Source organism: Ceratotherium simum, chromosome 33, assembly GCF_057802395.1.
Source record: "Ceratotherium simum simum isolate JZ-2026a chromosome 33, ASM5780239v1, whole genome shotgun sequence".
NCBI lineage: Eukaryota > Metazoa > Chordata > Mammalia > Perissodactyla > Rhinocerotidae > Ceratotherium > Ceratotherium simum.
Window position 1 is genome coordinate 20,257,283 of NC_141932.1, and position 12,097 is coordinate 20,269,379.

The 12,097-nt window shown below is 48.4% G+C and overlaps 1 long non-coding RNA gene across 1 annotated transcript; it reads left to right on the forward strand.

The window, feature by feature from the left end:
- Positions 1-1,871: 1,871 nt before the first annotated feature.
- On the forward strand, positions 1,872-9,229 carry LOC101395465 (uncharacterized). Its single transcript, XR_015549506.1, has 3 exons — positions 1,872-2,057; positions 3,682-4,041; positions 8,900-9,229. It is a non-coding gene; the product is annotated as an uncharacterized LOC101395465 (long non-coding RNA).
- The last annotated feature ends 2,868 nt before the right edge of the window (positions 9,230-12,097 follow it).

Genomic DNA, 12,097 nt, shown 5'->3' on the forward strand with positions numbered 1-12,097 from the left:
TCCCAGGCCTTGAGACCCTCCAGGGTGCCTTGAGACCTCAAGAGACCACTCATTGGGCCCTTCCTTTGAAATCTCAGGGGCAGAGAGCTCCTCTTGAGACAGCACATCCACCAGGCAGCACAGGACACTGGATCAGGAGTCCACTGGACATCGCCTGTCCTCTCCCTGGGCTCACCCTGCGCTGGGATGGAGTCAGGCAGTCTGGGACTCTCAGTGACCAAGGTCCAGGCTGACAGACCCCTCAGCCTGGAGGTCAGAGCCCACCTCTGTCCAGGGCTCAGGGCCAGTTCACACCCTCTGGAGCCTGGTCAGCATCCCTGGTGCAGCCCCTGACATTGGCTGCAGGTCTCCTCATGCCCTCCAGGGGGCAACATTGGGACTCACAGACAACACACAGGAAATCAACCCACAAATGGGGCTTTGGCTAAGAAGGAGCCTGATTTCCATCCCTTAGTCCAACAGTTCCGTCTGAGTCCTTCCTACCTGCCTGGAATGTTCTGCAGTCTTCTTTAAGGGCCTCAGAGCACCCTGCTCTGTCAGGGGTCCCTTTGCAGCTCCCCACTCCCTGCCAGGCACCACCCATGGGGAAGGCAGGGGGATCCCAGGAAAGTCAGCCAGGCAGAGGCCAGAGGCCCCAGGACAGTCAGGGAGCACATGAACAGGCTCTGAGCCACAGCTCAGCCAACACACATGGAGAGGGAAGTGTTGGTCTTCCTGAGACCTTCCCCTGAGGACCAGGGAGCCCACAGCCACCTGACCTCCAAGCACCACCGTCCTCTCTCCCAGGACACGCAGGAACCCCACCCTCTTCACGCCCCGGGAACTACAGCTCCTTCTGAGACATCAGTATTTGGTTTCTGTCCCTGAAAGTAGAAGCCAGGCTGGTGACACCAGGAGATGGAGGGTGGGTCCCCTCACCAGTCATCACTCAGCTTGCCCCTTTCTCTCCCCTAGAGTCATCTCTGTGGCCTTTCTGCTGGGAGTAAATCCAACCTTGCCAGAGCATTTGGGGACACTGGGAAGACCCTGGTGTGCAGCTGGGATTCTGTGTCACAAACAGAAGTAATCCCCCGGGTTTGGGGACGCATGCATCTCTGTGTGGTGCTGTCAGGCCCCAAGGCCCAGTGCAGGGGTGAGTGGGTTATCCTCTCAAGGGACGGGGGTCCCCATCAGCCTTGCTATTGAAAGTGGGATCCACAGGCCAGTGAGATCAGCATCTCCTGAGAGCTTGTTAGATGCAGACTCTCGGGTCCACCCCACACATGCGGGGTCAGAATCTGCATCTTAACAGGATCTTCTGACTCCGAACAGGAGAAGGGGAGAGGCTGACCCGCCCCCACAATGTGGTCTCTCAAGCAGGCTGGGTATCCACAAACCAGGGCAGCTGTTAAAGCAACATTTCTAATGTGTCACCTAGACATTCACAGTGTCTACAAAGTTCCACAGGTGATTCTGACACAGAGCAGCGGTGACATCCCTGTGACAAGAGTTCCCGGTGGGGCCCCCCAGGCTGTTCCTCTGAAGGGAAAAGTCAGAGGGAGATGAGAGAGAGGGAGGGTGACGCTGCACCCTGACCCAGAGCTGTGGGGTCAGCCCGGGACATGATGCCCCAGACTTGTGCTTGTCCCAACAAGGGCGTGTGTGTGTGTGTGTGTGTGTGTGTGTGTGTGTTTCTGTGTGTGGGGGGGTGGGAATGACTGCTGAAGAAGGCAGAGGAGTCCATAGTTCCCAGGAACAGAAACATAGATAGAAAGGAGAAAGAAAGAAGGGACAAGGCAGGCAGGAATGAGGGGAGGGAGGAGGAGGGTCCTGGGCAGAGGCCCCACCCCTGGCCCACGTGACCAGGTAAAGTGCTCCTGCCCAGGTTGGAGGCCCAGCACAGAGGGAGGAAGGACAGCAGAGCTGAAGCATCTGGACAGCAGTGCTTGTGAATATTTCTGGAGCCCAAGCTCTTCTCACAGAGGGAGGGACAGAGAAGACAGCAGCCACCATGCAATCTCCCTCAGCCACTGCCCACAGAGGAGGGTGTGTCCGCTGGCAGGGGCTCCTGCTGGCAGGTGAGAGGGGACCATTCCCTGAGGGTGGGCGGGAGGATGGGAAAACAGAGACTGGCTGGAGTCTCCTGGGAGGATGGGGCTCTGAGAGGGGATAGAGGACTTCTGTTTGGACTTGAGGGGACAGAACATGGGAGCAGAGTAGGATGGGGGGAGAGGGGGCTCAGCAAATGGAAAATTTCACAATCTAGAAGTGGTGAGGGGCAGGAATATCTCAATTACTGTACCCTTCCAAGTTAGTTATCATTGAGCAATCATTTTTGAAAATGGATGATGAAAGTAATTTATTTGAGGATGACACAGGAGAAAAAACAAACTAGAGACACTACACATTGTCTTTTCCCACCACACTTTAGAAATTGACAAATAAACACCAGGACATGGAGGGCCCTGGGAACACTCATTCACTCATCCACAGGTGTTTGTGGTCTGTTCCAGGCACTGCAGGTACAACTAGATCACACAAGTCCCTGCCCTCAGGAGCTCACATTCCATGGGGAGGAGGACAGACAAGCAAAGAGATCTAGAATGTGATGTCAGGGACTGACAAGTGCCATGAAGGGAACAGAGCAGGGAAAGATCAGACAGTGAAGACAGAGGGTCTTTAGAGGGGAGGTCAGGGAAGACAACTCCCAAGGACGCCCCTGAGAGTGAGCAGGGCTCTGAGGGCAGTGAGGGAGTGAGCCGGGCAGACACCTAGGAAGAGTGCTGGGAACAGAGGAAATAATAAGATCAGAGGGGCTGAAGTAATGGTGGTCATGCTGCTTACCTTGACCAGTAGACACAGACACACACACACACACACACACACACGCACTCCAAGTCTAAGAGATGAAGAGACCTGCTCAGGACCCAGGGCCTCATCTGAGCAGGGCTCTGAGGGCAGTGAGGGAGTGAGCCGGGCAGACACCTGGGAAGAGTGCTGGGAACAGAGGAAATAATAAGATCAGAGGGGCTGAAGTAATGGTGGTCATGCTGCTTACCTTGACCAGTAGACACAGACACACACACACACACACACGCACTCCAAGTCTAAGAGATGAAGAGACCTGCTCAGGACCCAGGGCCTCATCTTTCCATCTCAATACATAGCTTGTCAAAGTAAATAATCAATAACCAATCTATAGATTAGAGAAATATTTAAGGGGATAGTGTGAGGACCCACCCGAAGGTGTTCTCTTCCCCAGGGAAGAAAGCACTCCAGGGAAGCATGGGGCACAGCGTGGTTATACACCACTTCAGAACAAAGAATATATATCAAGTATGACAGGAATACAATGTTTTTAAAGTCACAAGGAGATGCTCAGCACGTACACAGCAGGTCAACTTGTCCTTGGTGCTCTTGGAAGAAAGCTTATGGTCCAGAAGTACTGGGGCTGGAGTCAGGAAAGGGGACACTCACCCTGTCTTTAAAGATGCATTCTTTGCTTTGGGGAATGTTTGAAGCAGAGGTACAGTGTGCGGGCAGAAGGCCACAGTCAGGCTGCTCTGGGAAAAACAAGTTTTAGTCTGAACCAGATTTAACCCAGAATGGCTTCCCCATAGACCTCAATCAGTGAAAACTTCTCATTATTATTATTTTCAACAAGGTCCAAATATTGATTGATCTCTCTCTCTTCCCTCCTAGTCTCGCTCTTAACCATCTGGAACCCGCCCACCACTGCCCGAATCACTGTCAAATCAGCACCGCCCTATGCTGTTGTGGGGCGAGATATTCTACTCCTAGTCTCCGACCTGCCTACGTATCTTTATAGCTATGTCTGGTACAGAGCTGACAGAGTAGACCCCAAACGTTACATTCTATCATATACAATAGATACTTCGGAAATTTCCCCAGGGCCTGGATACCATGGTGGAGAGAAAATATACCCCAATGGATCCCTGCTGCTCCAGAATGTCACCGAGGAGGACACAGGCTACTACACCATACAAGCCTATAAGAAAAATTTTAAAAGTGATGAGGGAACTGCACACCTCCATGTACGCCGTGAGTGATTCCTCTCTGACCTCTGGGTGTTGGGTGGGGTGAATTCTCCTACACACACACAGGACTGACAGGCCTGCACTGTGCCTGCATCCCCCTCTGCATTCTGCCCTTTGTTGGGATTTGAGCATTTGGTGCAGGACACACAGGCGACAAACTTTAAAAGATTGGATTTCCTTTTCTGGAATCCAGACCCTGCAGACATTTCCTGCAGAGAGAAGGACCAGATGTTGGGAGTTACTCAGCAGAAGGAGATGAGTCTCAGTCCAGGCCCTTGGGACAATCCCCGGGAACATGGCCCTGAGAAAGACCCTGACGGGCTCGGTCAGGGCCTGGCTGAGATGCCCCTTGGGATCTTAACAGAGAACCTCAGCTCAGGAAGCCCCTCCCAGGGCTCCTGACTCCAGTGACCATGGGGATCCCATGACAAGGTTGGGTTTTGGCCTTGTGGGCAGGGCTGAGTGGGAGCAAGGATTTCCTGGCTTCCTGAGTCCCCAGGCTCCTGAGCTGGTCACGAGCCAGGGCTCATCCCCAGGAGCTGCATCTGGGCAGGGGTGGAACCTGATCCTTCACGTGAGACTCAGCATGGAGAACACAGAGGTACATGGTCCCCAGGCCATTAACTGACTGCTCTGGCAGACTTAGGAGACTCCAAGGAAGGTCAGTGTCCCCAGGGGAGGCATATGGGAGAGAAGATGATACTGGCAGCTCCTCATCCACTAGGGATCAGTCCTGGGGGCATTCTCTCTTGGAATCAAGCAAGAACAGATGCCATTCATATGGGCAGCTCCTTTCTGGCAAGATTTAAGTCAGGTACCATGAATATTTAAAGGTTATTCACTGACAATCTGGCAGCTATACAGTTATCCTACGTCATTGAGGAGAAATGAGGCAAAGGGAGATACAGTCACTGAACCAGGTTCCACAGACCATGAGTGGTAGACAGGAGGACTGTCTGTAGCCACAGCCCTGTCCTCTCCTCCACCAGGGACCTTATCAGGTGTCTGTGGACCCCAAGACCAAATTGTCAGTCCAGATCCTTTCTTCTTACGTGTCTCCAGCTCAGAAAGAAAGATCCTGGTCTGGGGAGTGAGAGCAAATGGAGAATTCTTCACCATTTACTCTAGAACCAAATTGAGAATTCTTCACCATTTACTCTAGAACCAAATTACCTGCATCAACAATCAGAGTCAGTGCAGAGAATGTCCAGGCCGCCCCCTCAGGTGGATGATCAACCTCCCTGCACTGGACTTGACATCACTTATTTGATTCCTGATGTGTTGGGGTCACTCCCATTGGAGTAGAAAGGAAAGACTTTGACATCTCACTCCCTACTCTACCCCTGCAGCCAGCACAGTGCTGGCATGTAACACACTCTCAATTGCTTTTGATGGAGGAAGGAATGAATGGTGAATGGATGAATGAATGCATGATCCAAAATCTCTTCAGAGACTGCATGCAGAGTCCTTGGACTTCTGGCCATACAGGACAGGTCCTCTGACCCTCCAGGGGCTCGGGCCCATGAACAGGTATTTTAGTGCTCTCCAGAGAAATATTCCTTCCCACAATTCATCTGAGACTCTGGGGTATTAGTCATAATTCTCCCATAAGGAAGAATTTTAACTTCTCCTCAAATTTCTACCTCTTAACAACCAAATACAGATGGTCCACAAGGGCCAGAGTTGCAACCAGTTCAGGCTCCTGCCTTTCCATCAGTCAACCCTTCTGCATTTGCACATGTCCACACCTGCCCTCAGAGAGATAGATGAGATGTTAAAGACCAAGGGAGAGATCAGGTTCTGCTGCCAAAGCCAGGCAGCTCCTGCCTGTCCCCTCACTCTGTTCTGGACCATTCCTTGGACTTGCTCTATCATTTATTGGGTCACTGGCTCATGTCAGTCACAATCACGTGGGAGGATCTGATCCACATGTTTGCCCTGAGGCCTGAACACTCACCTGACTGCCCTGCTCGCTCCTGGTCCTCATGTCCCAGAATCACCATTACCCATATCTAGGAGAACCTTGAACATGGTGCCTCAGAGAAAATACACTTCTCTGGGTGATGGAGGTGTGTGCAGCGGGAAGGAACCATCCCTGGATGGCCAGGCAGTCAGCTGGACAGTGAAGAACCAGCAGAGGCATGGAGGAGAGTGTGGGAGAGTGACAGTAACCCTGACCTCCGTCCTATGTCTTTTCAAGACCAAACCCTGTTAACATATTGACACTTGAGAAAGTCTGTGCTTTCTCCCAGACACAGAACAGGCGGCCTTATGTTCTCTGAGCACTCAGATCATCATGAATTTGTCTTCAGATACACAAACCTCCCTTATTCTTTCAAGGACTCAGGTTGGCTGAGAGGTGAGAGATGCCAACTCTGATTGAAGATTCCTGGCAGGAATCAGCTACCACACAGGGCAATGTTCTCTCTGTTCCCTGCACAGTGAAGTTACCCACACCTGTCATCACAGGCAACAGCTCCAGCCCCATGGAGCTTAAGGACCCTATAGTGTGAATGTGAACCTGAGACTCAGAACACCACCTTATGTGGTCCATCAACAGTCAGAGCCTGGAACTAATGTGTCTTAAGATATTCTGTGTAAAATTTGTTGAAAAATCGCCATACCATTTCCCATGGTGGACTACACCATTTTATCTCCCTGCCAACAACATACAAGGGTTCCAATTTCTCCCTATTTTCTCCAGCATTTGCTGTTTTCTGTTTTTTTGAAAGTAGCCATTCTAATAGATATGAAGGGGTGTTTGATTATAGTTTTGATTTGCATTTCCCTAATGATTAGTGATGTTGAGCCTTTCTCAAATACTGGTTGATCATTTGTAGATCTTCTTTGGAGAAATGTCCTTTCGAGTGCTTTGCCCATTTTTCAATGATGTTATTTGTTTTTGTTCTTGTTGAGTTTAGGAGTTCTTTGTATATTCTGGATATTAACCTCTTATTGACATATAATTTGCCGATTATTTTCTCCCATTCCATAGGTCACATTTCACTCCACTGATTGTGTTCTTCAATGAACTGAAATTTTTTATTTTGTCAAAGGCCAATTTATCTATTTTGTCTTTTTTTGTCTGTGTTCTTAGTGTCATATTAAAGAAATCACTGCCAAATCCAATGTCATGAAGCTTTCTCCCTATATTTTCTTTGAAGTCTTTTAGACTCTTAGATCTTATGTCAAGATTTGATCCATTTTGAATCAATTTTTGTATATGGTGGAAGGCAACGGTCTAACTTCATTCTTCTGCACGTGGATATCCAATTTCCCAACACCATTTGTTGAAAAGACTGTTCTTTCTCTGTTGAATGGTCTTGGCTCCCTTCTCACAATCATCTGATCGTATAATCGAGGCTTTATTTCTGGATCTCTATAGTATTCCATGATCTAGATCTGTCTTTCAGTCAGTGCCACACGATTTTAATTCTTCAGCTCTGTGGTAAGTTTTGAAATCAGAAAGTGTGAGTCCTCCAATTTCGTCCTCCTTTTTAAAGACTGTTTTACCTATCTGGAGTCCCTTGAATTTTAAGCTGGATTTTTCTATTTCTGCAACAATTTCTTTGGGATTTTCATAGGGATTATATGAAATATGTAGATCATGTGGGGTATATTGGCATCTTAACAATGTTAATTCTTACAATCTATGAACATGGATGTCCTTCCATTATTTGGGTCTTTTTTAATCTCTTTCAGAGTGTTTGGTAGTTTTCAGTGTACACATCCTTCACCTCCTTGGTTAAGTTTATTCCTAAGTATTTTCAACTGCTGATGCTATTGTAAATGGAATTGTTTTCTTAATTTATTTGGATTGTTCATTTTTATTCTATAAAAATGTAAGTGATTTTGAGTGTTGATTTTGTCTTCTGAAACTTTGATGAATTTCTTTATTAGTTCTAACAGTTTTTTTGTTTGTGGGTGGAATCATGTTCTTTACATATAAGATTATGTCTTCTGCTAAGAGATACTTTTTCTTCTTTCTTGCCAATGTGGATGTCTTTTATTTCTTCTTCTTGCCTCATTGTTCTGGCCAGGACCTGTCTACTATGTTGACTAGAAGTGGTGGAAGCAGCATCCTTGTCTTGTTTGCGATCACATGGGAAAGTTTTCAGTGTTTCACCATTGAGTATGATGTTAGCTGTGAGCTTTTCATTTATGACCTTTGTCATATTGAGTAGTTTATTTCTATTCCTAACACTGTCTGTCTTTTGATAAAACTGTAACCACGTCTCTCTAGAGATTTCCTTCACTGTGATATTCAATCTACAGACCTGGAAATAAAAGTCCAGTTCAGGGTGAGAAATCCTTTAGATGAGAAGCTCTTCACGTCCTAAGGTGGTGAGGATTGGGCAGGGCCACCCTCAATCCCTAATCAATTATTTCACAAGAAGTCAATGCCTGCCCACTTTCTGTAGCATTCCCTTGGCCCCAGAGACGGACAGAGCTGGCAAGCCTGCCTTCGCCAACACACACGGAAGTGCATCTAGGGAATGTGGCCTGTTCTTTTCTGAAGTCAAAGAAAGTTCTAGGAAAAAATCAATGAAAGTCCATGAGAGAGAAATTCCACTTTATCCTGAGGTTTAGGACACGTGGGGTGAGAAGAGGATTCTGGTGCTGATACTATAGAGATGTCCTTGGGGACAGTTCATGGGTCAACCTGGTGTGATCTGGAGATCAGAAGGGTTGGTACAGCCCTCTCCTTACAGATGGTCACCTGAACAAAGATGCTCATCCTTCTCCAGGGCTCAGGGCCATCCTCTGGGTCACCTTTATGTAGTGGCTGAGATCTGAGGAAGGAGCATGGCCCCATGCCCCAGGCCTACTCTCAGTCAATCACCTCCTCTGTTTCTCCACAGCGCTGGGCTCATTGCCCCTCCTCAGAGTCCCCAGAGGACATAAGGACCCCAGTCACAGAACATAAGGACCCCGTGGTCCTGACCTGCCTCACAGATTACAGCGGCATCTCCATCGAGTGATTCTTCAATGACCAGAGACTGCGGCTCACAGAGACGTTGAAGCTGTACCAGGACAACAGCATTCTGGCCACAGACCCCGTCAGGATGGAGGATGCTGGGGCTTATCAGTGTGAGGTCTCCAACATACTCAGTTCCAGCAAAAGTGACCTCCCCAGGCTCTATGTGAAAGATGAGTCTGGCCCTCTGGCTCTCTTACCCTCCTCTATGTTATTCAACTCTGAATAGATTTTTTTTCTTACTTGTAAAATGATGGTCTGATGCACTTTTCAAGTAGAGTTGTTGTGATAGTCAATGATGAAGGTGGAAATTCCTTAGAAGACTTGCATTGAGTCAATAAATGCTCAGCAATGTGAACTGACATTGTCATTATTGTTGGCGTAAAGTCACATTCCATTCCAGTCCCCTGCTCCTGTTGGTCTCAGTTGCACCAGTTCCCCAGTGGAAGGGTGGGCAGTGCTTCTGCAATGAGGGGTGGGAGCCCAAAAAAAGCTCTCAGGAATCTCAGTTTTATCCCTCCTCTGTGGGAGATGTGGATGGCGCCAGAACTGTGATACAAACAAAGGGGATAGACAGGAGGACATCCATGTGGGTATCAACACTGATCTTTCTCTCCCTGTCTGATTCTTCTCAAGGAATTCCTGAAGTCTTCTTGAGCATTCTTATTTCCACGGCCATAGAGTTAGTGTGTGAGTTCAGTAAGACTCTGTCCTCTTTGTTACTAGGATATAATTGGAAACATTGATGGTACAACCACAGCTTTGACTTGATTGTCCTAGTTGAGAATGATGCCCATGGGATCAGACATGACCCACACTTTAAGGAGCTAAGGTTGACTTGATGGGTATTTTGGGGATCCAGAGAGGAGAGGGCTTCACTCAAAGCTCTAGCAACTGCAGGTGAGTCCTGATGTCTAGGCTTCCTAACGTCAAGAGGCTGTTAAAAGTCCCATCTGAGGCTCCTTAGGAAAACCTGCATCAGAGGAGAAACTCTGTGGCAAGTGTGCAATCCTGTTGCACGTGTATAAGTAATCGGGCCAAATCAAGTGAGAGCAACCTTGTTTTAGGATCAAGAACACTCTTCCTTGGAGATGATCTTTGTTCAAATGGAAAGTGACTCTTGGAGAAATGTTGTATTTCCATGGAAAATTCCAACAAGCAGAGCCTTCTGATGATCAGATTCCGGCCCTGTTCACTGTCTCAGCTTATTTTCATCTGTTTATAAATTGCAGGAAACTGATGGAGATGCATACTGTGTCTTGGCTGATAGAGATGGAGCTGAATTTCCCTCCCACTGTGCAGAAGCAATTTTGTCACGACCTAGAGGCCTCACGTTCCCCTCAGACTCACCGAACTTTAGACAGTTCTTGCCGTCTACAGGCCCCTGGCCTCCATTTTCTTAGATCATTTGTGTTAGAAATGAAATTGAAATCTATAATTACAGATTCTTTCTCTGCCCTTTTGAAATGTATACAAGTCTTAAAATTTTCTTGCCAGTTTTAGGATCCAGGGAATGTCTTTCCCAAGGGGCTGGGCCCATCCCTTTGAAATGTAATCCTCCTGGAAGATCCTGCCCCCACCTCTCCGTCTCGGAGGGAGGGCAGGAGCCTAACTTGGGTGAGTCTCTTTACAACCAAGTTGTAAAACTACCTCCTGTCACCATTCTATCAGAAGTTGTACTTCTCTTTTGAGTAAGGCTGATTAGCAAACACAAGTACCTACGATGCCTCTACCTGCTCTTAAAATCTCCGAGCCTTTTGTTTCAGGGTTTGACTTTGGTCTCTCTCCTCTATTATAGTGGTCTTGAGTAAAGTCTTGTGAAATTTTCACTTGGACATTACCTACCTACAATTAGCTGATCTTGACATCTTGCACACACTGTCAATCCTCACCATATTTTCAAATCCTCTAATTTCTTTCTTTGGCTACAATCCTCCAAATTAATATTTCCAATTTTTCTCCCTCCCTTCTGACTTGATATCCATGGGAGGAGATAACCTGACTACCCAGAACCTTCTTGGGTCCCAGGTTGCCTTGTACCTGGACTTTGTCCCCAGAATCGGAGAAGCCCTGCGAGCTGAAGTCCAACATCTTCACAGAGACATGGAAGGTGCCCCTCCCACAGAGGCCCTGACCCCAACAGTGTTCTCATTCCACACACATTTTCACCTCACCTTCAGGGAACAAGATCACACAGATTTTTAAGCTATTCTGTCATAAAACCCAACAACTCCAGTGGACAAGCAGGTCCCTGCCATGTCAGTCACCCGCATGCCCGCACAGGACCACCCTGTCGACGGCCCTCTCCAGCCTCGGGCTCAGGCCAGACATCTGTCTCCTTGTTCTTTGCTTTGTTGTTGTTTTCACAATCTCCACGTGCCTCTTCTAAGGAGAGTCCAAAGATGGAACCTGGGAAATGGTAAATAGGATCTGTCCTCTGGTTCTGTGTCCTTTTGCTCCTTTTGGTCTCTGGGGTGTTTGGCTGAATCCTTGGAGACCCGGCAGTGAGGTGGAGTGTGGGTAAGCAGAGGTGGGCATTGAAGGGGGGCAGGGAAGTGTGGGGTCCACATGGAGTCTGGATGAGGAATAGTAAATCCTGGGTGGGGTTTCAGGGTGTCAGGCATGATTTGGGATCTAGTGAGGACACGCAGGAGGGCTCTTTTTGGGGGGACCCCAGGATGGGGCTGAGAATTCTGAGTGAGCAGCTGACCCCCTGTTGAGGGAGGAGCAACTGGAGCTGGTGCGGTGAAGGCGGGGAGCCATCCTTCCAGACTTGGATGACGTGACGGATGAGACCTGTGATTGAGGAAAAGGAAAGAATCTGGAAGATGCAGATTAGTGCCCTGACAGTGGGGACAAGGGGGAGCACCAGATGATCAGGCTGGAGGGGACATGGGACAAGGGTCCATGGGGAGAGTGAAATGAGCATCCCCTAGGGGCTAAGACTCTGGACAGCCATGAAGTCTTGGAGGACAGAGGACACCATGAGCGCAGAATACCTGATCTGAGGGCATGTGGGGAATCAAGTCAAGAAGGGTATTTGAGCGTGAGATATTCAGACTAGAAAAGGGATCTTGGTTGG